The 25723-nt window shown below is 38.3% G+C and overlaps 1 protein-coding gene and 1 pseudogene across 4 annotated transcripts in view; both read right to left on the reverse strand.

The window, feature by feature from the left end:
- PARD3B (par-3 family cell polarity regulator beta) overlaps window positions 1-25723 on the reverse strand; it is a 1011329-nt gene that overhangs the window by 134035 nt on the left and 851571 nt on the right. The window lies entirely within an intron of this gene.
- Window positions 6115-25626, reverse strand: LOC128779108 (40S ribosomal protein SA-like; annotated as a pseudogene).

Genomic DNA, 25723 nt, shown 5'->3' on the forward strand with positions numbered 1-25723 from the left:
AATTTATGTCTACTCATATGTGGAGACGGAGCATCAGAGCATGTTGCTAACGTGCAAGCGGCTTCTCAGCAGCAAGAGGTCAAAACAGGGACCCTGCTGCAGGCCCAGGGCGGCAGTCACAAAACCAGCATGACCAAAGAAAGCCATACTCTCCCTTCCAGGAAACAGAGCCTGAGCGAGCGAGGCTGTGGGATGTTCTGGCCCATTAAGGCATGAGCTTTCTTGGCCATCTCACTGATAGGACGACATGACAGCTGAAACTTCAGAAGGTCTTAAAAAGATTTGCTGCATATTTATTTTAAATGATTAAAACAATGCCAACGAAGCACTGCCTTTTTCTGGTCTGCACCCTCGCTAGTCACAGTGTGGTCCCGGGGCCAGCAGGGCGAGCTGCACCGGGAGCTTGTTAGAAATGCAGAACCTCAGGCCCACCCTGGCCCTCTGGAATCAAAATCTGCATCTTAACAAGATCCCCTGGTGGTTCCCATGCAGTGCTTGAAAAGCCAAGCTTTGCCTTTGTAGAAATACAGTCTCTGTCACAGCTGCTTCCTTTCTGTATGGAGAACCCCACGGAAGGTGACCTCCCGCATCTTACTTTGCTTATGAAAAGAGCACCAGCGAGTTGGGGATCCTGGTTGGAGGTAGCTTCCTACCCATCACTGGTCAATGAATGCAGCTTTTAGCTGCAATTATTGGACATCACTGCTCCCCAGATGCTTCTGGCGTCTACAAACAAGTTTTTACCCCATCCTTTCCGTGGCACCGGTTTTCTCCCGGAAGTACCTATTTTCTTTCCTTTTGCATCAGGTTGATTTTTGCCAGAATGGAAAAGCTTTGAATTATCAGTTTTTCTAACGTGAACCACTAATGCCTTTCTTAAAGCAGAAGGTGCTTGCCACTCAAACGCCCATAATTGCAGCAAGAATTGCCTCTGGCCTGGGGACTGTTATTCAGCAGCACCATTACTTCCCACAAGGAAAGGTTATAGATTTGGACTTTTTGCACATGGGGGAACAAAAATGAGACAGGATTCCAGAGAAAGAAAAATAATTTTTAAAAAAGAATTCGATAGTCAACAGCACAGTGGTTAAGTGTCTAGGCTCTGCGTTCGGGGTACCTAGGTGTAAATCTTGGCCCAGCCCTGATGATATCAGGCCAGTTCCTTGTCTCCTCTGCAACTAGGGTTCCTCATTTGAACCTTGGGGACAGTCCTAGTACCACCTGGTCAGGTGGTCAGAAGGTGAGGTGATACATGCAAAGCAATCACTACAGCGTCTGCCATAGCAAATTCTCACTAATGTGTAGTGTTAGCTATTATTATTCATAATCCTTAATTTTATTTCTTATCAACATACATAGTTTGGTTTCTGAGTGACATTAGGCCAAACTTCAGTTGCATTCAACTAAATATGTAGATGTAAATGTAGCAAAACAACTTCTTTAAACATGCTGAAATGTCAAATTGCTCTCATTGTCTATAGACCAGGAGGAAAACTATCTGACTTACTAGAAATATAACAAAATCCTACCATTGCAATGGTGCAGGTACACAGCCTTAGCATTATAAGGTACACTGTTGAACCTAGAGCAGCCCAGTGTCGACTAATTAACTTTTCAAGACCTCCAAGGGGTCTCATGGGTGTTTTCCAGGTTTCACCAAGCCAAAGAAGGCTGGAGAAGAGGAAATGGGATTAACTTCTTGATTGGAAGGGTGATTAAACACTGGAACAGGATACCAAGGGAGGCTGCAGGATTTCTATCTCTAGGGAACTTTTAAACAGGAGACACAACTGTCTGGCCTACGTGATTCGGGTCTTCTGCCTGGAAGCAGGCAATTGAATGAACTCAAAAGAAAAATTATCTTTAATGTTCATTTTTTTTAAAAAACAGGCAGAATTAATTTCCTTTCCAACTTATAGGAAAATACACTCCTGACTGCCTTCCACCCCGAGGTTCCTAGCTCCCCTCCTTGACCACTCTAACTGTCCTTAGCATGGCTGTGATTTACTTGTTCACATGCCTGTGTCTCCTCCACGAGACAACATGGTCCCTGAGGCGAGGGCACAGTTGTTGCATAGGCACACATGGACACCTGATTCAGAAGAGGAGTGGGGTAGCCATTTAATTGCACAGATGGGAAGGCAGTTAAAAGAGTCTTTGAGAAGTGCCAGGGTGGCTCAATTGATTGGGCAACTGACTCTTGATTTTGGCTCAGATCATGAGCTCACAGTTCGTGAGTTTGAGCCCCACATCGGGCTCCATGCTGACAATGAAGAACCTGCTTGAGATTCTCTCTGCCCCTCCTATGATCTCTCTCTCTCTCTCTCTCTTTCTCTCTCTTTCCCTATCTCAAAATAAGTAAAATAAACTTGAAAAAAAAAGAGAGAGAAAACATTAAAACATATAAAAGAAATAAAAGAACTTTTGATATTTTCCTACACACAACTTTGAGGTAGCTGATTCATTCATTTATTTATTCAATATTTATTGAGGTGAGCTATGACAAATGAATTAAAAAATAGTTTTATACCACCTCCCATGCACAAGGTAAACCTTCTCCTGAAGAACCCATGTAGAGCCAGAAGTACACAATCCATTCTTGTACCTCCATGGAGCTAGCAGTTTTAGATTTAAAGAAGTATCCACTACGGGGGTGTCTGGGTGGCTCAGTGGGTTAGGCATCTGACTTCAGCTCAGGTCATGATCTCGTGGTTTGTGAGTTCGAGCCCCACATCAGGCTCTGTGCTGACAGGTCAGAGCCTAGAGCCTGCCTCAGATTCTGTGTCTCCCTCTCTCTCTGTCCCTCTCCCCCTCGCACTCTGTCTCTCTCTCTCTCAAAAAGAAATACACATTAAAAAAAAAAAAGAAGTATCCACTGCAGGTTGAAAACAATATACTGCAAATCTTGGCCTCTCTCACAGAATTAGAATAGCTTCTTAAAAACCCCATGGGTTTTACCTACTCTAACTCAGAACCATGCAACACGTAGAAAAGAAAGAAAATATGGCTGGCTACCTGAGATGAAGGTTTTAGTACAGATCCCTTCAATCTAACACTTAGCACTAGTCCATTTTCCTACTTGGTAGCTTTTATTCCAAAGGAACATCCCTGAGGCTACCGTTACGGCTGCATGGTGTGTGAGAAGGGTGGGTTTTCCTCCTTCAGGAGGCCCGCTTTGTGAAAATGCTCTCTTGGTAAACAGAAAGGCCACAGTCTATCAGGATTTCAGTTCAGCATGCAAGTGACTGGCCTATAAACATAATTTTTTAACAGCTTTTCTTCAGCAACTCTGACTGTTTAATTAATCTTCAGCCATTAACCATTCATTTAAAATGCCACTTACGAAATCTTAATTTTGCACATTATCAGCTGGTTCACAAATAGCTAACCATGAGCAGAAGCATAATGATCTCTCTCTCCCTGTTCTTAGAACTTACCAAGCTTATAGCCAATTTTGGCTTCTTAATTAACCATATGCATATAAGCACTTAAATTAAATGACAGTTTTTTTTTTCTCAAGAATTAATGTGCAGTGAAATGTTAACACTGACATCATTCTGCTGTCTTTTGAAGGGCTTGAAAGCAGGGCCTTGGCCAGGCACTGGCCAGGCCACAAGTACTCTGGATGCCCAAAGGTGATACAGGTGTGAGAATGGTCCTCAGACCGGTTGAGTTCCCCTTGTTGATTTTACTCTTGCAATGATATTATGCATGCATTGTTCAAATTCTTCAACTTTCATCTTTTAAGAAAAATAGGAGAGGTCATCCCCAAGACATTCTTTAGCACTGGGCATTCAGACACAACAAATCCAGCAGCATATTCCTTTTCCGTGGTTGACCCCAATTAGGTGAGTCAGTTCAAACCAAATAAGAGGGCAGGGAAAGATATTCAGGGCAAAAAAATAATTGTCAGCTGATGCTAAAATGACTTTTTCTCTAACTAGGCCTCTGATTATTAGAGCCTACAGGGAAATTACTTGCAATTTTACAGGTGTCAGCTGGGGTCGAGGCCCAAGCTAAAAACTGGGCACAGAATTGTTCAGGATGGTTCATCATAGAACAGGAAGGCTTTGACCCATGAGCCAGTGCCTGGGTCATAGCTGAGATTTGATGGATAGCCCCCATCAAAACCAGCTCCAGTCTTTAGGGACTAGACTATGAGTCTGTAATTGATTTGATTGGTGGCAGTAATAAACATTATATTTTGGAGAATTATGGTAATCTTGGCCATTTTTCTTTTTCTTGTGTCCAAATACAGAGATCCCAAGGACAGGCCTAAAAATAATCACAAATGAAAGTTGTGTTGCATCATCTACTAAAACTCCATGCTCCTGGAATGAGGAAAATTGTTAGAGGTTTATTAAAAATGTTTTACAACACTGTGGGAGTGAAAATGGGAAAAATAGCAGACCGTTTTCTGAATCACAATGTGAACTGAGGTACAACACCTCTGAATTCATTAAACACGTAGTGTAGGAGACACATCGGTGGTTATGAGCCTCGTTTTAGTTATATTATACCTGTGCAAATTACTGAAGCTCGTTTTGACTGAGAATTCATGTGCAGGTGTCAAAAAAAAAAAACCAAAACCCCACAACCAAACAAACATTGACTGTAATTAGAAACATAAATGTACTGATTGACGAAAGAACTTAGAACCAAACATGCGCATAAACAATTTGAGTCTCAGCAAACTTGGCATTTTGTAATCCTGTTAGCAATTCAGTTTTTAATCCAAGTAAGTACTTAAAATACAAGCATATCTTGACTCTGCAATTTCTGAGGCTGGATTCCAAGAGAATGACAATTTAGCCTCCTGGAAGACCTTTCAGGCTGAAAGGAATCATGATAGCTTTCCAAAGAACAATGTATAAAATTCACTAAGCTACATCCATTCTGTGATTCCTTCACTGATCATCAATTCATCTAATAAACATGTATTGGGTACCTACTATGTGCTAACCTCTGGGAATGCACATATTGAAGGTAAGTCTTGCTCACAAAAAGGTACAGTCTGGTTAGGCCAATGTGCAGTCACCCACAGAGTTTAGTTTTGATTTTAGTATTTTCCCTTTCAAAAACTCCCTGAGCATTTTCCTTTGAGTTAAGAAAGTAAAGGTGACTGTCAAATTGTTGAAAGAAGGAAGACAACTTAACCTAGTGACTCAACCAAGTACGGAACCCAGGCCACCAGTATCAGTGCCATGGGCAGCTTATTAGAAATGTCAATTTTAGGGCTCCACCTCAGAACTACTCAGTCAGGAACTTGGTGGTTCAACAAGCCCTCTAGGTGATTCTGATGCAAAGCTCACATTTGAAAACCATTACCATGGATACTTAAACATTGAAATTTAACTGCAGAGGCATACATGTGTCAGATTAATAAGGCATCTCCTAGCCCTGAGAGTAAGTGAGGGGTTGGAAATGGGTTAGATTTCTGGGAGTGAGGATGCATGTCCCTGAATAGGCTGAGAATGATGGGTGCCCTGAGATGTGGTGAAGAAAACGGGGAACCTTTTCTATATTGTGATCTGTGCTACGGCATACCTCTTGGGCCAGTGAAGAAAAGGTACCATACAGACTGATTAACTCATCCTCTTTGTTCTCTGTCTGGTGTTGGCAAGAGAAACTTCTTTCCTTCTTCCCACATGCCAACCTTTCCACATCAGGATTTCCCCCCATGCTGCTCTTCTGTCTGCAATGCTTTCGTTTCCCTTTCACCACCAAACTACTCTTGGCTACTCACTCTTCAAGTCCCAACTTAAATGTCACTTTCTCAGCTAATCTTTCCTTGATCCTTCACGATGTCAAATATGTTTCTAGCACCTGGTGCTTCTCCTTGGTAGTACTTATGATTAAGGAGTATTTAATATTTGTCTTCTCTAGTAGATCATAAGTTCCATGACATTAAGGACTTTGTCCAAATCTCACTCAATAAATATTTGTTGAACGAATGGGGATTTTTTTTATTTATTTAAGAAACTGTTTCTTTTCTGTCAACCTTATTTCCAATTTGTTTGCCTTTGTGGAAGAGCAGCTTAAGACCACTTAGTGGTTGCTGTTAAGCATTCAGTGGTCTGAGCAGTGGGAGGTATAGACTTCATTGGGGGGGCTTCAGTGGGGGGGCTGAGGACTCCAGTCTTCAGTAGGGAACTTCATGCCTTCAGACCAGCCTGCAACTTCAGGTTGAGTAGCGATGAACTCAGGAGCAGGAGCAGTCCATTCACCCTGAAATTCCTCCTTGGACACAGCCTTTTCAGCAACGGCCTGCTCTTCCTTTTCAATCTCCTCAGGATCTCTGTAGAAGCAGAGATCGGGCATGACCTCCCAAGGGTGTTCATGGGCAATGGTGCCATGCATGTGCAGAACTTCCCAGGTCAGCATCCACCACATAAGACCCACTGAGTGAGCTCCCTTGTTGTTCAGGGATGGCAATGTCCACAAAGCACAGGGGAGAGTCAGTTACACAGACCAATGGTAGGCAGGTTAGCATAAGATGCCTCTATGAGAGGCTGGTAGTCAGCCCTGGCATCAGGAACCACCATAGGCCTTGGCTCTCAGAAGGCTGCCTGGATCTGGTTAGTGAAGGTTCCAGGAGCAAAGTGGCCAGCAACAGGAGTGGTTCTAGTAGCAACAGCAAACTTCAGCGCAGCCCAGTGGCCAGTATTCCTGGATGACATGACGCTGACATTAGCTGGGTTTTCAATGGCAACAATGGCATGGAATGCCAGCAGAGACTTCTCCCAGGTGCCCTTCAGATTTAAGGTAGACACCACCACTTTTCTTTATTGATGTGCTCTTCCATCTGCAAGTCAAGGTTGGTGCCACCTAAGTGGGTTCCTGTTGCAAGGAATTTGAGGACAATCTCCTCCTTCATTTGCAGGACATTAAGGGCTCCTGCAAACTTGTGAAAGGTTCCCGTGAAGCAACAATGGGAACACAAAACAATGCCGTATGGACACGTCCCTGGGTGGAAAGGCCGAATGGGGAGTTATTAAATCATAAATTTTATGGAATTCAATGAGTATTAAAGAACCATGTTTCCTAATACATCATCAGCGGTAATCCCCTTTTCTTATATTTTTAGATATTTCTATTTTCTACTTCCTTGCCTGATGGATCTAGTAAAGGAAAGGGCATCTTAACCAACAGTGGCAGAAAAATGAGAAAAGAAATGGCTAACATTTGTTTGAGCACTTAATATGACGCAGCTAGTATTATAGGTTTGAGCTGCATTAACTCTTCAAGTATCTAAAAATTCTATGAGACATGGTATCATTTTTTACCCTGGAGGTGAAGAGAGGCTCTGAGATGTTAGATATTCTAGTCAAGGACCACAGAGTGGTAGAATTCAGATTTACACCTACGATTCATACCCAACTTCAAATTCTATGCTCTGACCACTAGAAGAAAGATAATCATCTCAAGAGAAGTAATAAACTGACAGTTAAATACTGTTCAAGGGGCAACACAATATATGCAAAAGGTCTTAATACTGAGAATATATTAACTGTTCAATGAATACTATTATTAGATACCATCACCATCATCATCACTTCCCTCATCCTTAGTCTTGAAAATCCTCATAAATATGCTTCTAGAGCCTAAAACCCACATCTGAACAGATTCTGGACATACTTTATTTGATAATAGTTAAGTTTGGAGAAATCCTCTCACAGACAAAAAAGACCCAAAAGGAACTGAGCCTCTTCAAAAGTATAGACTCAAATGATATGAAAATTACCATTGAAGTCTACTGCTTTACATTTTTTGCTTCCCAGTAAATCGGTTTTGAGACTTGGAAATCACATACGCTTGTGAAAGTTGTTTTCCAGACTCTAAACTGGAATAAGGCACATTACAAGCCTTTTGGTACTATAATGTCCCAAAGTTCTAAAACACTTAGATCTATATCTGCTTCTTGTTCTTGGCATTTCTCAATTTTTGCTCACTTAAGTCCCCAGAAAAACCAATTTTTAAGACACTTGCCAGCTTTCACCAATACCGGCCTCACTATCAAAATACAAAGGCAGGAACAAAGCTGCAGCAAGCAGAAGCCATGGTAGAAGTGGAGCGCCACTGGATTAATTCTTTTTATGGAAGAACGGAGACATTAACTGCAAGAGAAAACAAACCTATCCTTCCTCTTGCTCAATATGGTCCCTGAAATGGTGACGATGGCCTGGAGGGTCTCTGAGCGAGAGCATGGTAGGGAGAGACACTGTTTGGAAATGCTATTAATGTAAAGGTTCACAAGACCAATGCTCAAGAGCATAGAGTGACTGCTCTTCTGTGGGGCATCAACAAGAAAGACCAACATGAAAAACATTGAATGCTAATGCTAATGACCAATCTCTTCTACACCTTGCCCCAAATCAGTATATATTTAAATTCAAATCTGAAATTGTTTATGAGTGCCTACTCTGTACCAGATCCTATACATGTGGCCTTCATATATAGTAGTAAGTTTAGTCCATTAATAACAAAGTGTATTAACTATAAATTTACATTTATACGTTAATGTTACGTCATAACATTAACACTTAACATTAAAAATGGATATGGGAGTTCCATTTTTGACAATGGTAGAATAGTCTGCTGCATTCTCACTTTCATGAGAAGAACCAGAATAGCTGGACAAACATGAGGAAAAAACCTGCTTGAAGGCATTGGAGAATGAAAGGAGCCAGAACTTGAGGGACCAAGATTGATTCTGACATGTAGATAAGCACACTGAATCAAGCTTAATATCCTGTGGTACTTTTCTCTGCAAGTTTTTTGCTAATTCATAAGTGGCATAGAATCAGATGCTAAAAAAAAAAAAGAAAAAATGAGAAGAGCTTAAAGGCTAAGGGACTTGGAGACTAAGAAGAGATTTTGACATTCTCATAAGATTGGCAAGATAGAAATTAGAGTCCATGGTCTACTTAGAAAGAAGGGTCTGGTAAACAACTCAGATTTATAGTTAGGAAAACAAAAAATACATCCCAGGAGTATGGGTAAACGACAAATAGAGTACCCTTTACAACAACTAAAATCCAGCTTCCAGTCATCTAAATCTCAGACGAGAATAAATCAATATGGCCCTAAACTGCCTGGCAGAAACAAAATAAGTCCTCTCTGGAAAAATAACGTTGGCCTGACATTATTTCTACAATTTTCAAGCACTATGTCTAGCATTCAGTCAGTGTACACCAGGAGATAGGACCAAAGGACTGAAAACAAAGTGGAAAATCAAACAATAGCTAATTAAGATACTTATATGATTAGGCATGGTCTCAAAATAACTGTAATTGATATAGTCAAGAAAAAGATGACAAGATGGAGAATTTCATCACAGAAGTACAATCTCAGGGTAAATTAAATGGACATGTTAAAACTGAAAACTACCATAACTAAAAATAAGAGCTCAATAGATGGGTTTAATAGAAGATTGGACACAGCTGAAGGCAAGATCAGTACACTGGAAGACAAGGCATTCAAAAATAACCAAACTGGATCAAAGGTTTAAAAAAAAAGATGAAGCAGCACAGAACAGAGATCAAAAAACATGTACCTGTATAAAAAGATCTAATATTTTTGCATCATTAGAATACCAAAAAAGGAGAGAATTGGACAGAAACAACACTTGAAGAGATATTGGCTGAGAATTTTCCAAAATTGATGAAAGATAGATTTAAGAAGCTCTACAAACCCTTACCCAGTTTTAAACACAACAACACGTATGCACATGCACACACATGTAAAGCACATTTTAGTAAAACTGCTGAAAACCAAAGACAGGGGAAAACTTTAAAGCAAGTGAAGACAAAAAGGTACATTATCTTCAAAGGAGTAACTGACAACAGACTTTGGTGAAGACACTGAAAGCCAGAAACAATGGAATGCTATTTTTAAAATGTTGAAAGAAGAAAAAGATCTGATAACTAGATACCCAGAGAAAATACTCTCAAGAAGTAAAGAAAAAATTAATAAAAACATTTTTTAAAGGAAATGAAAACTGAGAAGATGTGCTACATTACAAGAAATACTAGGGAAGTCATAAAGGTTAAAAGGAATAATATTCTAGATGGCAGCAAAGATATCCAGAAGGAAATAAAGAAAAATAGATATAGTTAAATAGTTACCATATAAAACAATAATTACAGTGTACTTTATGGCTCAAAACATATGTATATTTAAAATACATGAAAATATAGCCTAAAAAATAGGACGGGTTAAATGTTGTTGAAGTATTCCAAGTTCTACACATTGTTTAGGAAATGAAAAAAGTACAATAAAGCCTTGGATTGTGAGTAACTTGTTCTGCCAGTGTTCTGCGAGATGAGCAAACATTTATAATACATTTTAACTTGATAAATGAGTGATGTCTTGCAATGCAAGTAGTATGTGATGCTGAACTTCACATGATCACAACTGAACCAATGGTTCTTGTCACTCTCTCTTGCTGCGGGATTGTGGGTGATCATCTCCCATGCTTTGATGCTTCATCTCAGGCTGCTGTGTTAGGTAGAAATCAGTGATTTTTCAGAACTTTGGAAGGTGCCCACAACTGGAACTAGTGTATTTTTTGTCACTTCAAAGCATCTATGGACAGTCCTTTGCTTTTCCATAGAAGAGTAAACTTAGGAATTCTTTGCTTCATTCTAGGTCAGGCTGACTGCAGATATAGACTCTTTCCTCTGCTGCCTTATTGTCAGTTAAATTTAACATAGTATATGACAAGAGTTTATTAATACTGTACTGTAGTCAACATCTGAGTGAGCATATACAATGGTCCCCATGCATAAAAAGATTCCATGGAGCCAACAGATAGCAGTGATTCTGTTAGTGATAGTGAAAGTCGTCCTATACAGTAACCCTCTTCTTTCTTGTCTCCCTCACACCAGCCACGAAAGTTTTTAAAGGTAAGTGCAGGCTTGTTTATTTTTCTTCATATTTTGCATTCTCTTTATTATTTTGTGTTATATCACAGTATTGTAATCATCTTTATATGAATATTTGGAATGAATCATCTGAGTTTCCATGATTTCCTATGGGGAAATTCACTTTGATATACAGGTGCTTTGGATTACAAGCATGTTTCTAGAAGGAATTATGCTCACAAACTAAGGTTTTACTACACTACTTTATTTTGAAATACAATAAATGAAGAATGCATCTTTTGAGTATTAAAGGAACTAAAAGGAGGGTAGAAGAATGCATAACAAACTCACAGAGGTTACACAAAATTGACTCATATAAAATTCTTGGTTAAAACATTTTAAAAAAGGAAAAAAAAGGAGAGAAAAATAAACATAGAATAGGTGGAAAAATAGAAAATAGAGAATAAGTTAGAGATTTAAACCAAATTATATCTGTAGTATCATTAAGTGTAAAACAACTAAATAATACAATTAAAATATAAATTGACTGGATATCAAAACAAAATCTATTATATGCCTCTTTATAAAAGACATACTTTAAATGCAAGGATCCAGAAATGTTGAAAATAAAAAGATGAAAAATATATACTAAACAAATATTAAGCAAAAGAAAGATGGTACAGCTATATCAATATCAGACAGAGTAGACTTTGAAGCAGTAGTCATTACTAAGAATAATGTAATAAAGGGTAAATAATGTAGTAAAGGGTCAATTCTCCAGGAATACATGACAACCATACAGTTTTATGAAACTAATAACAAGGTTCAAAATATAGAAAGCAAAAGTTGACAAGACTAAAAGGAGAAATGAATACATCCACAACCATAGGAGGTTATTTTAATTTTAAAACAGGAAGTAAAAAATCTACGGAGCATATTCTCTGACCAAAATGTGATAAAATCAAGAACAACAACAAAAAGGAAAATCTCCCATTATTTGGAAATGAAACAACACACTTCTAAATAATCCACGGATCAAAGAAGGTTCAAGGAAAATTAAAAAACAAACAAACATTGAACTGAATGAAATACAAGCACAGTATGTCAAAATACATAGGATACAGCTGAAGCAGAGCTGGAGAGAAGTTTATAGCATTAATGTTTCCATTAGAAACATTCCATAAATGTCTCCATTAGAAAAAAAAGAAAGTCCCAAATACAAAATCTAAACTCCTTATTTAAGAAACTAGAAAAAAGAGAGAAAAAAGACAACAAAGCAAGTATAAGGAAGGAAATAATAAAGAACAGAAATCAATAAAACTGGAAACAAAAATAATAGAGGAAATTAATAAAACAAAATAAATAGTTGGTTATTTGAAAAAGTCAATCAAATTGACAGCTCCAACAAGACTGACAAAGCAAAAAAAGAGAGAGGACACAAATTACAAATGTCAGAAATGAAACAGAGGGTGATATAACAGGGTCTGCGGTTCAATAAGGGAACATTCTATCAACAGAACAATAAGGAAATGCTAGGAACAACTCCATATGTAAATTTGACAACTTAAATGGACCAACTCCTGGAAAGGGGAAGCTACCATGATTCACACAACATGACATAATTGGAGTAGTCTTGTAATTATTAAGGACATTGAATTATAATTAAAAACCTCCCAAAAAAGAAATCTCTAATCCTAGATGGTTTCTCTGGAGAATTCTACCAAATGTTTAAAGAAATAACACCAGTTATATACAATGTCCTCCAGAAAAAAAAGAGGTAACACTTCCCTTCCCATTCAATGAAGCCAATGAATCCTGGTATCAAACCCAATGAGAGTACAAAACAAAAGAAAACAAAACAATAGACCAATATCTTTCATGAACATAGATGTAAAAATTCTTATTAAAATATTAGCAAATGAAATTAAGTAATACACAAAAAGAATTACATATCATGACCAAATAGGTTTTATTCCAGGATGCAAGGCTGGCTCAATGTTTGAAAAACCATAAATGTAATCTAAAATGCTAACAGGCTAGAAAAGAAAAATCATATGATCATATAAGATGAAGCAGAAACATCATTTGACAAAACTCAACATCCATTTATGATGAAAAAAACCCTCATAAAACTAGAAACCAAGGATAATTTCCTCGATTTGATAAATATATATACAAAAAAACCTAAGTGTAGCATGATATTCAATGGGGGAGAGATCGTATGCATTTCTCCTAAGATCAAGAAGAAGTCAAGAATATTTGTTCTCACCTTGCTGTTCAACATAGTACTGGAAATTCTAGCCAGTGCAATATGGCAAGAAAAGGAAATAAAAGGCCCAAAAGATATAAAAAGAAGAAATAAAGCTTATGTTCACACAAAAACCTGCAGATGATTATTTATAGAGTTCTAGTTGCAGTAGCACCAAACTGGAAACAACTAAAATTCTCTCAATAGGTAAATGATTGAATGAATTGTGGTGCATCCATACCATGGAATATTACTCAGCAATAAATAGGAATGAACTACTGAGAGCTTGGATGGATCTCAAGGTCAACAGGTATGTGAAAAAAGCCAATCTCAGAGGTTACATTGTTCCCTATTTATTTCATTCCATTTAGGTAGCATTCTAGAAATGACAGAATTATAGAGCTGGAAAACAGATTAGTGGTTGCCAAGGGTTGGGGATGGTGGAAAGAAAGGTGTGTAACTATAAAGGGATAGCATGGGGAATATCTCTGTGGTGATTAAATAGTTCTGTATCTTGTCAAATTTCTGGTTTTCATATTATACTATAATTAATTATATCGATGTAACTATAGTTACACTTCACTAAGAAAACTTAGTGAAGAGTACAGGGATTTCTCTGCACTATATTTGCAACTTCCCGTGGCTTTATAAAAAGTTCAGAATAAAGAGTTAACAATAACTATGACTATATAAAATGTGACTATATGTAATAACTATAAGCATATGGTTATGAAAAAGCAAATAAAAATACATGAAGTCATATTGGCCCACCAAATTAAAAAACAAAAACAAAAACTACTAAATGGAGAAGAAAGAGCTGTTTAGAATTTTTCACCCAACTTCAGTTCATTCCTAGGTGATTCCTAGTAATCTTAACGATAGAATGATGTAAATGCCTAGATACTAGCATATATAATATTAACTTAAGCTTGAATGATTCTTATTAACTGACAGATGCTTTTTTGTATATATCTGTATATAGTATGTATATATGTAGTTAAATCCTTGTAACAGTCTTATGTAGGCACTATGCTTATGCTCACTTTATAGATGAGATAACTAAGCTGGTGAGAAGCTACAAAATCAGTAGAGAAAGTGGCATAAGAATATCCAGTCAGGCTTTCCTCTGGCTCGGGCCCAGACCACCTACTGACCTTGATGTAGAAAGTCCACTGTATTTGCATTGAAGAGAATATTCTTCCTAGCCTTGTGCTCAGAGATGTTAGCAATTTGGAAAGTGAGAGGCTGAGTAATGACCAAGTTTGAGGGAATCCAGAGTGCTTGCTCGGGATTAATTAAAAGTCTGTGTAAAGTTACATCTCTTGAATTGTATTTCTGGATGGGTTCTTATCAATCCTCAGTCAGCTCTCCAGAGGGGATGGTATTCCACCACATATAAGTATTAAAACATCTCTTTAAGATGTTGGATATTTAGGAGTACTAACATTAAAACTATCTTTTACTGCCCTTTCTCATCCCGCTGATTATTTAGTGTTTGAAAAGATAAATACAGGAAAGCAATTGACCTAACAATGGCCTATACCTGATTACACATTGCATTAAATACAGAAATTATAAAGAGGGCACTTTGGAATCTGTCTTTAACATCAGCAAAGACTGTAATGAAAAGGTATGTGGCTTAGCCTAATAGATTAATGCAAACCACAGGTCACAAGAGGCCTGGAGTAAGTGTGGTAGATTAACACAAATCTAGCACTACTACAGAGAGGTAAGTCAAGGCCCAAGGATTCTGATATGTCTTTGTACCTCCATAGCCTTGAGTAGAGTGCTTTGTACATGATAGGCATCTAATATTCTTTTAATGGAATGAATGAATGAATGAATGAATGAATGAGGGACAGAAGGATGTCTGGCAGGTGAGGAAAAACAGGCAAGCTTTTTGCATGGGCTTAGTGGCTTTGACCATTTTTTACTGTAATCTACAGTAACAAATGAATTTTGCATCATGTCCCAGTACTCAGCTACATACATACCCTCTATATATATGCACGTGTACATTTTACATACACATAGAATCTAATTAAAATTATTAAATAATTCTTGTACTTATTATAAGCTATGCAGTGATCTTTTCTATCCTATTTTCTTAAAAAAATGTTGATTGATTTCAAGGTGTACTCATAAGTTACAACCTGCAGTTTGAAGAACCCAGCATAGGTAGAAGCTGATGCATGGGTTTTGGATTTATATCTGGGTCGAAACACTGGCTATGCGAACTTATTACTTGTGGCACCATAGGCAAGTGTCTTAATTTTTCTGAGCTTCCAGTGTCCCATAAGTTACAACCTGCAGTTTGAAGAACCCAGCATAGGTGGAAGCTGATGCATGGGTTTTGGATTTATATCTGGGTCGAAACACTGGCTATGCCAACTTATTACTTGTGGCACCATAGGCAAGTTTCTTAATTTTTCTGAGCTTCCAGTGTCCCATAGGTTATCTACATTTGTTACTTCTGAAAGCTGACAATTTAGTTACAGAAAAGTCTAGCATAATCCCAAGAGTAGGGCTCTCAGAAGACGGAAAAGAAAAAAATTAATGAGAACACCAAGTTTTCTATTCTCTTTCTAAAGCACAAATGTGAACATGACATTCCTATTTCAAGGGTTCCCTGTTGCTCTTGAACTAGAGACTGAATGTTTTATCTTAGACGATAATGACATTTAAGAGTATGGCTTATGTTGACCTTCATTTCTTGCCTCCAGCTGGCCTAATTGACATACCACAGTCTATATATTCTGATACATGTAGTTCCATAAATGCACCATATTTTCTCTTTGGCTCTTTGCACATGCTCTTCTACCTGCTCAATAAATTTCTGCTTAGATTCCTTCAGAGAGCCTTCTTTGACCACCCAGATCTGCATTCAGTGCCCCTCTCAAGTGCTCCTATAGCATCTTTGGCCAACCCTTATTATAGCATACCACCATTAATATTACAAAATATCAGCTGTATTCCTCAAGAGGACAGAAGACTATATTCTGTTCTATTCTTTTGTGTTATTTATATGTGTAAAGAAATTCTGCACACTCCCTCCCACCTCCTCTTGGCAAACTGGGTAAGTTAGATAAATATATCTTAAGGATCAGGTCATTTGTTTGAAAAACAGTTAAGTCAGTGCTTAAATGACAGCTTTAAGAAAGAAGAGTAACCCTTTGGCAAGCATTCCTCAAACGTGTCCACTTACTACCAGTGGTTGAAGATGGCAAGGGGGTGGCGGTCTTGCAGATGGATGGTCACTAAGTACTAACCCCCCTGGTCTAGCTCATGTATAATAAAGGAGAAGGTTATCTACATTTGTCACCCCTGGAAGCTGACAACTTAGGCAGACACAAGTCTAGCATAATCCCAAGAGTAGGGCTCTCAGAAGATGGAAAAGAAAAAAATTAATGAGAACATCAAGTTTTAAAGAGAGGGGATGGAGGAAAGTAGAGTTAATGGTATGTCAGTTACTATTAGCACTTATCTGGTCATAGAGATTCTTTCATTAAGAGATTTCTCATTATTGTTTAAAAGTCACTTAAAAATTGATGGTAACATGTTCTAAGGAAAAAAACGGATTGCTTTGTTCAACTGATGAATTTTAACTCTCTATGGAAACGGCATTTGTCACTGGCATTCCCAAAGTAAAATGAGATCGCTTTGGCTCTGTTTGTAGAAACTAAAAACACATCTCCAAGTCATCTACTGTATTTATTGTTCAAGTCCCTGCACACAGCCTCACAAAACTGTGAGTCAGAAATGAGACCAAAAAGCCGTTAAACTAAAATAAAAGGAAAAGGAAAAATCACTAGAAAGGGGTTGGGGACAAACACCAACAGAGGCATAAGCTGTGTATGACTGAGTCATGCCTCCATGAAGTGCCAAATCTCTGGAATCAAGAAACTAGATATCAATTATTCTGCATTGTTCAAATAGCACAAGATATTTTCACACCCAGCTGTTCACACCTGGCTAGGAAGCTTTCCTACTAACACTCTTTCTGTCCTTCATCACCCTGATCTTAGAATTTCCCAAAACATACTTTTCAGTGGTTATGAAAACCAAGAATGTATGTCCCCCACCTGCTTTACTCAAGTGATATTAGAAGTTACTCAGACTGATATATTTTGGTCTCAGCTATAAAAGAGGGTCTACATAATAAGGATAGCCTCCCACAGGAAGTTAATAATATATTTGAACAGAGTGCAGTGTAGCATTAGTCTATAACTTTTGCATTATTAATGGAAGTGAAAAACAAAGCAGAAAAGTCATCTAGGGGTAATCTGTTTGTGGTAGACGCAACGGGATGGCTCCCTACAAGCTACTTGCAACTCCTTTCTCTCTTGTCTTTGTTTACTGAGGATGAAATACTATGTCTCAATATCCTCTTGAACCTGGAAGAGACTTTTGAATATAGTTTTTCCTATTGAGAAGGTATTGGGGTCTTCTGGGAAATTTTTTCAAAGGGATGGACTTGACTGGCATATTCCATTGGCTATTTGTGCCTTTCTTCTTTGAAAGTGGACATGAAGCCTACAGTTGCAACAGGGTTCTTAGAATCATGATGTAACATGGAAAAACAATCTAACTACTGGGGAAAACAGAGGAAAAAAATGGAAAGAAGTCACTAATGAGGCCTGAACCACCTAAATTCTTTAAAGGGTGAAAGAAATGTATCAGTTGAATTTTTGGTTGTTTACAGCCAAATGGGATAGGACTTCTGGAGCTCACAGGAACTGGGCTTGTCATATTCAATAGTCAACTATTGAGTTCAAGTGGGAACTAAACAGATTCAAGTAGCAGGAAGATAACGTTAGTTCTGATGGCAAGCTTAGGGACATCTAATGATGTAGGTAGTATGAGGTAGGTATGATTTTTAACAAGCAGTTGACAAAGTAGGTAAGTGTGTAATAGCTGTGCTCTTCACATGACAGATGTGAATCTGTGAATCTGTGGCAAATGACTGATCTAAAAGAATCTGAGCCATTTTCTAGTTTTCATGCCTTTTAAACCCTTGTTTTCTTTTCTGTCTCTACTTTTTAATTCTTATGATTGAAATACAGCAGTGAGAGTTTTGGATGGGATTAGGAATTAACTATCAACCATGTGACCATGAAACAGATAGAATCTAACAAGTTCCTAAACCCAGGACTTCAGGGGTCAACAGCTAGATATAATCAGTCACCTTCCTAAATAGTTGTATTTAGTTCAATAACTTTCTTTATAGCCCAATAATATATAATATCATCCAATAATATGTAGTCTAATGACCTTATTAAATAATTACAGTCAATATTTATTAAACCAGGCACTGGGATAATTTCATTTATTCCACAAACAATCCCATAGGAAATAGGGTATACTCATTTCTTCATTTTACAGTGAGGAAACTGAGGCTTTGAAAAATTAATACATTTGAACCACGTTCCTAGAAAGACCGATACACCATCTCAGGTCTTTCCCAAATTGAATGCATATGTAATTCCATAATTTTTATAATATGTCCTTTATGTACCTCTATTCTAGTGGAACACATTATATTTTAATTATTTGTTTATGAGATCGTTTCAGCTGTTAGACCAAGTTCCTTGAGGGTAAGGATAGTTTCTAAACTTCTTTGTGTGATCTATGGGCTACAACTCAATGGAAGTGTCCTACAAGCATTGGTGAATACCTGTTGGGAATCAAAGCTGCTTAACTGGGATATTGAGGAGCTGTGTGCCATTGACCACCTTAATTTCACAGCTGCAGTATATTAGTCAATAAGTATTTAATATGCAGATATTAAGTGCCTAGTATTATACTGAACCACAGAAAGGTCTCATTTTGCATAATTAAATCTAAATGAACATATTGTGTGTGAATATCTGGAAGAGAAAAAAAGCTGTAGGATTCACCAAGAACAAGGAATTCCCTTTCTTGTCAGGGTTACTTGATTGGTAAATCAAGGGTTTCTCACAAACACAGTGTACCTCAATATCACTAAAATATTTTGACAAAGTCTTCCACAATGTTCACAGATGAACTGGAGAATGCACACTAAATAATAGTAGACTGGGTTAATAGTTAACTGAACATCCCAAAGAGTGTTGATTAATGAAGGTCTTGAGTGATGAGTTGCAGGGATTATACTTGACATTGATCAACGAGCTCATCAATGACATGGATGAGTCCACAATGATTAAGTATGAGGATGGTATAAACCAAGGAAGGATAGCTAATATATTAGAGGACAAAAATCAACACCTTAAAATATCTTTATTGGCTGTAACAATGGGCTAAATCTAACAAGCAAATATTTAACTAGGATAAGGAGAGTATCTTTTGTTTAAAGAAATAACTGTACAAATATAGGATTTTGCACAAAATATTTGGGAATATTTGGCTTGATAGAAACTCAAAATAGACAGTGATAGGGCTTTTAGTTAAAAAGTGCACTATAAGCCAATAATGACAGCTTATATAAAAATTAGGGCTGCATTAATAAGTACTATGAATTAAGATCAAAAGATGCCAGAGTCCCATCGATTTTCTATGCCTTTTTTCCCCCACTGTATCTTAAATATGGTGTCCAGTTCTCCATGCCATGCTCATCAGAAGGCAATCATAAATTCAACAGATTTGAAAGCACTCAGAATATGGCTACCAAGAAGGCTACAGGTATGGGTTATAATTTAAATGACTAGTGCAGCTAGAGGAATTTATACTAAATAAATGATCACATTTCTCAAGGCTATGTGCTTGTTTCCTTCATCCTCATAAGTCCAGGTCTAAACACAGAGTCTGGCACATATTTAGAGCTCAGTAAATGTTTGTTAATGAAGGTGGTCATAACAGTCACTTCAAATATCTGAAGGAAGAACTACTAATGAGGCTTAGATTCTGTGTCCAGGAAGGTCAATTCAGGATTTATAGTAAATGTTGCATGGAGACAGCATTTGGGTAGAGACAAAGTGAGCACTTCTACATCAATTAGAGTAATCTGAAAGAAAAAAAGGATGTCTCATGAATTTTTGTCCCTGTAAGGAAGACAATACGGGTGAAATGACATCTGGTGAGGGATTTTGTGGAGAAGATGCCTCTGATGGATGGGATGTGAGACTTGACCCCCTAAAGTCCCATTCAACTCTAAGATTCTGTCAAATGATTCATTCATTCATTCTAAAACTATTTACTGAGTACAGATTGATCTAGGGACTGAGGAGATGATGGTGAACCAAGGCATGCAAGGTCCGTATCCTTATGGAGCCTGGAGTTGAGACCAGTGGTCTCCAAAATGGGCTGTGTGTATATCTGAAGTGAGAATGAAAATAGAATCATTATTCATGGCCAAAAAAATCTCATTCTTTAATTCCTATATTTTATAATATAATCTATAATGCATAGAATATCATTAGTAGGGTAAGTACGAATATATCACTTAGAAACAAATGCACACATTTTGAGGAGTAACACCCAAAAGTATTTTTACTGTTAGGGTATGTGATCAAAGATATTTGGCAACCTGTAGTAAAGAATGTCAAGGAATCATGTGAATGAATGCAAAACTGCAGCCGTGTCAGTCCCTTACATGCCTGGGACTATTCTAAGCTCACTAAAATACAAAGCCTTAATGTTCATATATTGTGGGAGCCCTCCAATTGCTGGTGTCTCAGTGAGAAACCAACACATTCTACCCCAAGTAGCTGTCAGGCATGTGGAGACAGGACTTAACCCCTGTGGTATTCAAATCCCGAAAGCAGCAGCGCCATGAAAATCCAGTCTGATGATTCTGTCATAGTGATAGGGACTCTGTTTAGCCACCATCATTTAGAGAAGAATCCTTTCTAAGCCAAGTTGTTCTTAGAAAGCCTGAAGATTCAGGGCCAAGCCTTGAGAAGCAGGGAGGTAAAAGCAAAAGCTAGCTGTCCCTATTGGAAAGCCACTGTGGGCCACACATATGACATGTTTCTGTGACGTAGGGAGACACGGACAGATAGAAGTTTTATATAGAGATACCAAAAAATGCAAAATGTAAGATTGTATTTAATCATCATAACATGTAAAGCTGTTATGATAATCCTCCTTTTGCAAATAAGGAGGGGAGGGTAAATTGACATTTAATAGTAGGTTTAAGCACAGGATGTGTGTCACATTAAGGGAGGCTTTCCCTGCTCTACCCCTGCCCCACATCTCAGGACAGAGTCCAAAATCCCCAGCAAGGCTGTATCATCGGCCTTTTGCCCAGCTCTCGGACCCGTCCATTTTTATCTCTTGCCATTTACTCTCTCACTCAGGTTTCTATTTTATTGAGCTCCTTGTAGTTCCTCTAACATACCATGGTTTTTCTCACCCCTACACCGTTCTCTATGCCTCCCACCCACCAGCTCCAGCTGCAGCAGTTGCCCTGTGTTTCCCATAAGTAGTACGTTTTCACGCTGTGCTCTCACTGCATGTGTACATCCTTGTAGCCTCCACTGGACTGTAAGCTCTAGAAAGGTACCCGTCTTCCTCCTTGTTCCCTGATGAACTCTCAGGTTTGTTGAATTACATGCATGAAGATGAGACACAGCATCTCAGAAAAGTTAACTCACTGGAAATCATGCAATACTATCTGGAAGAGGATTGAACTCAGGTCAGTGTCATTCCAAAGCCCGAGATTTAACCTGCCATTAGCATGCCGGGAGACTAAGGGGTGCCAATCCACCTATCTGGTTTCCTTAAGTAGGAAATGAGAGTATGGGTCTATATAGTGGTGTGGGGTAGGGAAAAGAAGACTGTATAACACAAAGGAATCTAGAATAAAGTCCTAACTCCGTGCTATATGTGTGACATGGGCAAGTCATTCAACTTTTCCAGGCCTCAGTTTCTACAATGATAATGTTAGAAAGTTATTCTGGATGGCCGCTGAATTCTCTGGTTAACTCTGAAATGTGCTTGACCCTTGAACAACACTTGCTTGAGCTGTGTGGGTCCACTTATACAGATTTTTAAAAAAGAGTACAGTACTATAAATGTATTTTCTCAACATTTTTCCCTCTAGCTTACTTGGTTGTAAGAATATAGTATGTAATACATATAAAATATAAAATGTGTTAATTGGATATGTTATTGGTAAGATTTTTGGTCAACAGTAGGCTGTTAGTAGTTAAGTTTTAGGGGAGTCAAAGTTGTACACAGATTTTCAACTGTGTGGGGCTCAGTGCCCCTAACCCCTGAATTGTTCAAGGGTCTATTGTACTATTATGTAAGGAACTTCAAAGCTGCAAACTTTTCCATCTTTTTTAAAAAATGTTTACTTATTTATTTTGAGAAAGAGAGAGAGAGAGAGAGAGAGAGTGCGAGCAAGTGCATATGTGTGTAAGCAGGGAGGGGTAGAGAGAGAGAGGGAGAAAGAACCCCAAGCAGGCACTGCACCGTCAGTGTGGAGTCTGACGTAGGCTCAGTCTCCTGAACCGTGAGATCATGACCTGAGCCAAGATCAAGAGTTGGACGCTTAACCAACCGAGCCACCCAAGCACGCCCCCACTTTTCCATCTTATAACATCAATGCTTTCTTTATCACCAACCTTGCTACGTTCTTACCACCTTATCAATTCTCATCACATTGCAATTTCTCTCTGCTCCTATCTAGCTGCTGAAATTGTTCTAAATTAATTGAAGACCTCTTAATGGCTATTTCCTAAATCCTCTCTTTATTTCTCTTTTTACTGATCTCTCTGAAGTATTTGGAAGCCTCACTTCTCTGGTCTCTGCTAAACCTCTTTCTCTTAGTTTGAAACCAAAGTTTTTGACTTTCTTATTTTCTCCTGTATCCAATGCCACTTTCTTATTCCTATGCCCTTCCCATCTTCCAATGCTGTAATCATATTTTAATTTGTCTCAGAGTCTAACCATCTTCCGTTTTGTCTGCCATCAAACTGGCAGAGCTATTTTCTCCAAGTACAAAACTATCAGCTCACTCCCCAATTATGACACTTGATGGCTCCCACTGTCCATGGGATTAGCCAATATATAAATACCTATTGCACACATCTTCCATTCATCCTCTGGAACCCTGCGTGGACACTATGATTTAAGTATAACTTCAGAGCCCTTCTTATCACAGATTTCCAGACAGCTACTACCAATCAAGAGATGTGAACATAAGATAGAACCTATTCATTTATAACATGGCTCTAACCTGCTTTCCAGACTCACTTCCTATTCATATTACTTTCTTTCCCATCCAAACTCCATGTTCAGGATGCTTCTGAACTTCCCTACTATGCCATGCTGTTTCAGGCCACTTTAACCTTGTATGTCCTAATTCTTTTATAGAAGAAAACAATTTTTCTACTGGATGGAGTCAATATTTACTAATCTTTCTAGAGTCAGTCCAAATATCACTTCCTTTTGAAGACCCTTCCTGACCGGCAGAGTTAGAAAAGCTTCCTCCTCTATTTACATTATGTTGCAACGGTCTATTTCCATACGTGTTGATCTCCTTCTAACTAGAATACGACTTCCTCTGGACTGGGGCCATTTCTTAGTCATCTTTGTATCTTCCCTAGAACTTACTACAGTAGCTGGAACACAGTAGATGCCAAATGAGTGTCTGTTGAATGAAAGACCAAAGAGATGACAAAACGAATGACATTCCTCTAACTGTACATAAGGGTAGGTTTGCAACTCATGGTTCCTGCTAATAGACACTCTCCTCGTAGACTCGCCTGGTTCCAGGCATATCAGGAAAGTTGAGAATTTCACTGATAAAGGACAATAATAATAATAATAACAATGATGATGATACCAGGTAGTGTTATCGAGCACTTATTGTGTGCCAAGACAAAAACTGCTTGTTTTAACACTTAAAGAACAGGGAGCAGAACAATCTTTAGATACAACGAAAGAGAAGAGCAGAATAAAGATAATTCTGGTATAAAGAGTCATACTTTGATCTATTATCCAAAAATATGACAAGTGACTGAAACTCCACTGAAGACAGAGCTTCAGATCATTTATTAATACAATGGGGTCAGAGCCAAAGGAAAGACTATCACCTATACATATCTCTGGGTTGGGGAGTAAATAATATTTTTTCATATTATTCTACACTGGCTACAGTTAACATTACCCTAAGAAATTTATTTACCGGTCAAATCTCAATGGTGAAAATTGGCTTAGGATAGAGTCTCTTTGTATTCCAAAGAATAACCATAAGATCTGGGGAAAAAAATAAGCGTGCGGGGACAACAATTTGGAAAGTTAGTGCTGATTGTTGTGTGCTCCTTTTTAGAGGCTTACAATGCATATTAGCATATTGGGGATATGAAGACTGCAGTAAGAAAACTTGCTCAGTGTGGCTTAACCCAGAATTCTTCATACGCATTTGGCCAGTGAACTTTTTTTTAATAGAATGCCTCGCGTTTATTTCCATGGAATTAGTACGGGGGAATATTGGCTTTGGAGGTTCCTAGAAACAGGCCCTCTGTGCTGGGATTCTAGCAGTGGAAGCATGCAAAGGGGATTGCTATGAAGACCAGTTTGATTTAGGGAAAGTGAGATTGGCTTTGGTCTGGGCCAGAGGAGGCTCATGAGTGGTATTATCATTTACATGATAAAAATTCAGCCATATATGAAAGCTTAGGAGAAAAGGCCAACTCTTAATCAGTTGTTTGAATTAACAGTTTAGTTATCAGGGCTGTCTCACACAGTCATAGGAATTTATATTTTCATTTTATCCCAAAGAAAAACTTGACCATCTTTCTTTAATACTATCAACCTGGAAGCTTGACAGTAAGGATTAAAAATTGCTCCTTCCTTCCCACTTGGTTATTGGAAAGGCTCTGAAAGGTAATCAGTCTTGTGAAGCTACACTTTACAGTCTGCATAAAAATGCCATGATTTCCCTTCCTCTCCCCAACCTAATTGAAAGTGCATAATATCACCCAGCTGGGGAAATGTAAACGGTAAACAGATGCAATATATCATGCTATCACACAAAAGCTGGTTACTAATAGGGACTGGGTGGTTGTCAGGACCAAAAGAAATCTGGAAAATAAGTCTTTTTTTCATCTAGAATGAGAGTTCTTTGTGTCCGCCACCCTTCCCCCTTACCTCCTCCCTCCAGAATTCAAGCTACAGCCCCATTAAACCAAGGTCAGTCAACTCGTTCCTTGCGCGTGTAATTCCAGGGGTCACCTAACAATGTATATTGACTAAAACTCTCTTATATCAGCGTTTCAAGAGATGAGACATTTTATTTTTGGCAGGAGGTGGGCTTGAAATCATCTTCTTCCCTACCTACTTCAATTGTACTGACAGATGGTCTTATTATCTCTTTCCTTAGCTGCTAAGCCTAAAGATCCTTGGCCTTGTCACCTCTTATCTTTCTCTACTTCATCAAACTTCTATTGCTAAGATTATCTCCTTTTCTACCTCTGATCATCCATGAAAATCTATACAGGATCACATTTTCCTTGAGTGTAAAATCCCAACCTTACTTTTCAAGGTCCTCTGCACCTGTGCAGCTGTCTGTAATTCTAGCTCCATTATACCTACACAGAAGTCACCATTCTCTTCTCTGATTCCTCACCTCCCAGGGTCAGGCCATCTTCCTGAATAAGTCTTTCACAGTAGGACTTTTAGG

The sequence above is a fragment of the Panthera pardus genome, unplaced genomic scaffold (genome assembly GCF_024362965.1).
Source record: "Panthera pardus isolate Hobbes unplaced genomic scaffold, ASM2436296v1 HiC_scaffold_10, whole genome shotgun sequence".
Classification (NCBI taxonomy): domain Eukaryota; kingdom Metazoa; phylum Chordata; class Mammalia; order Carnivora; family Felidae; genus Panthera; species Panthera pardus.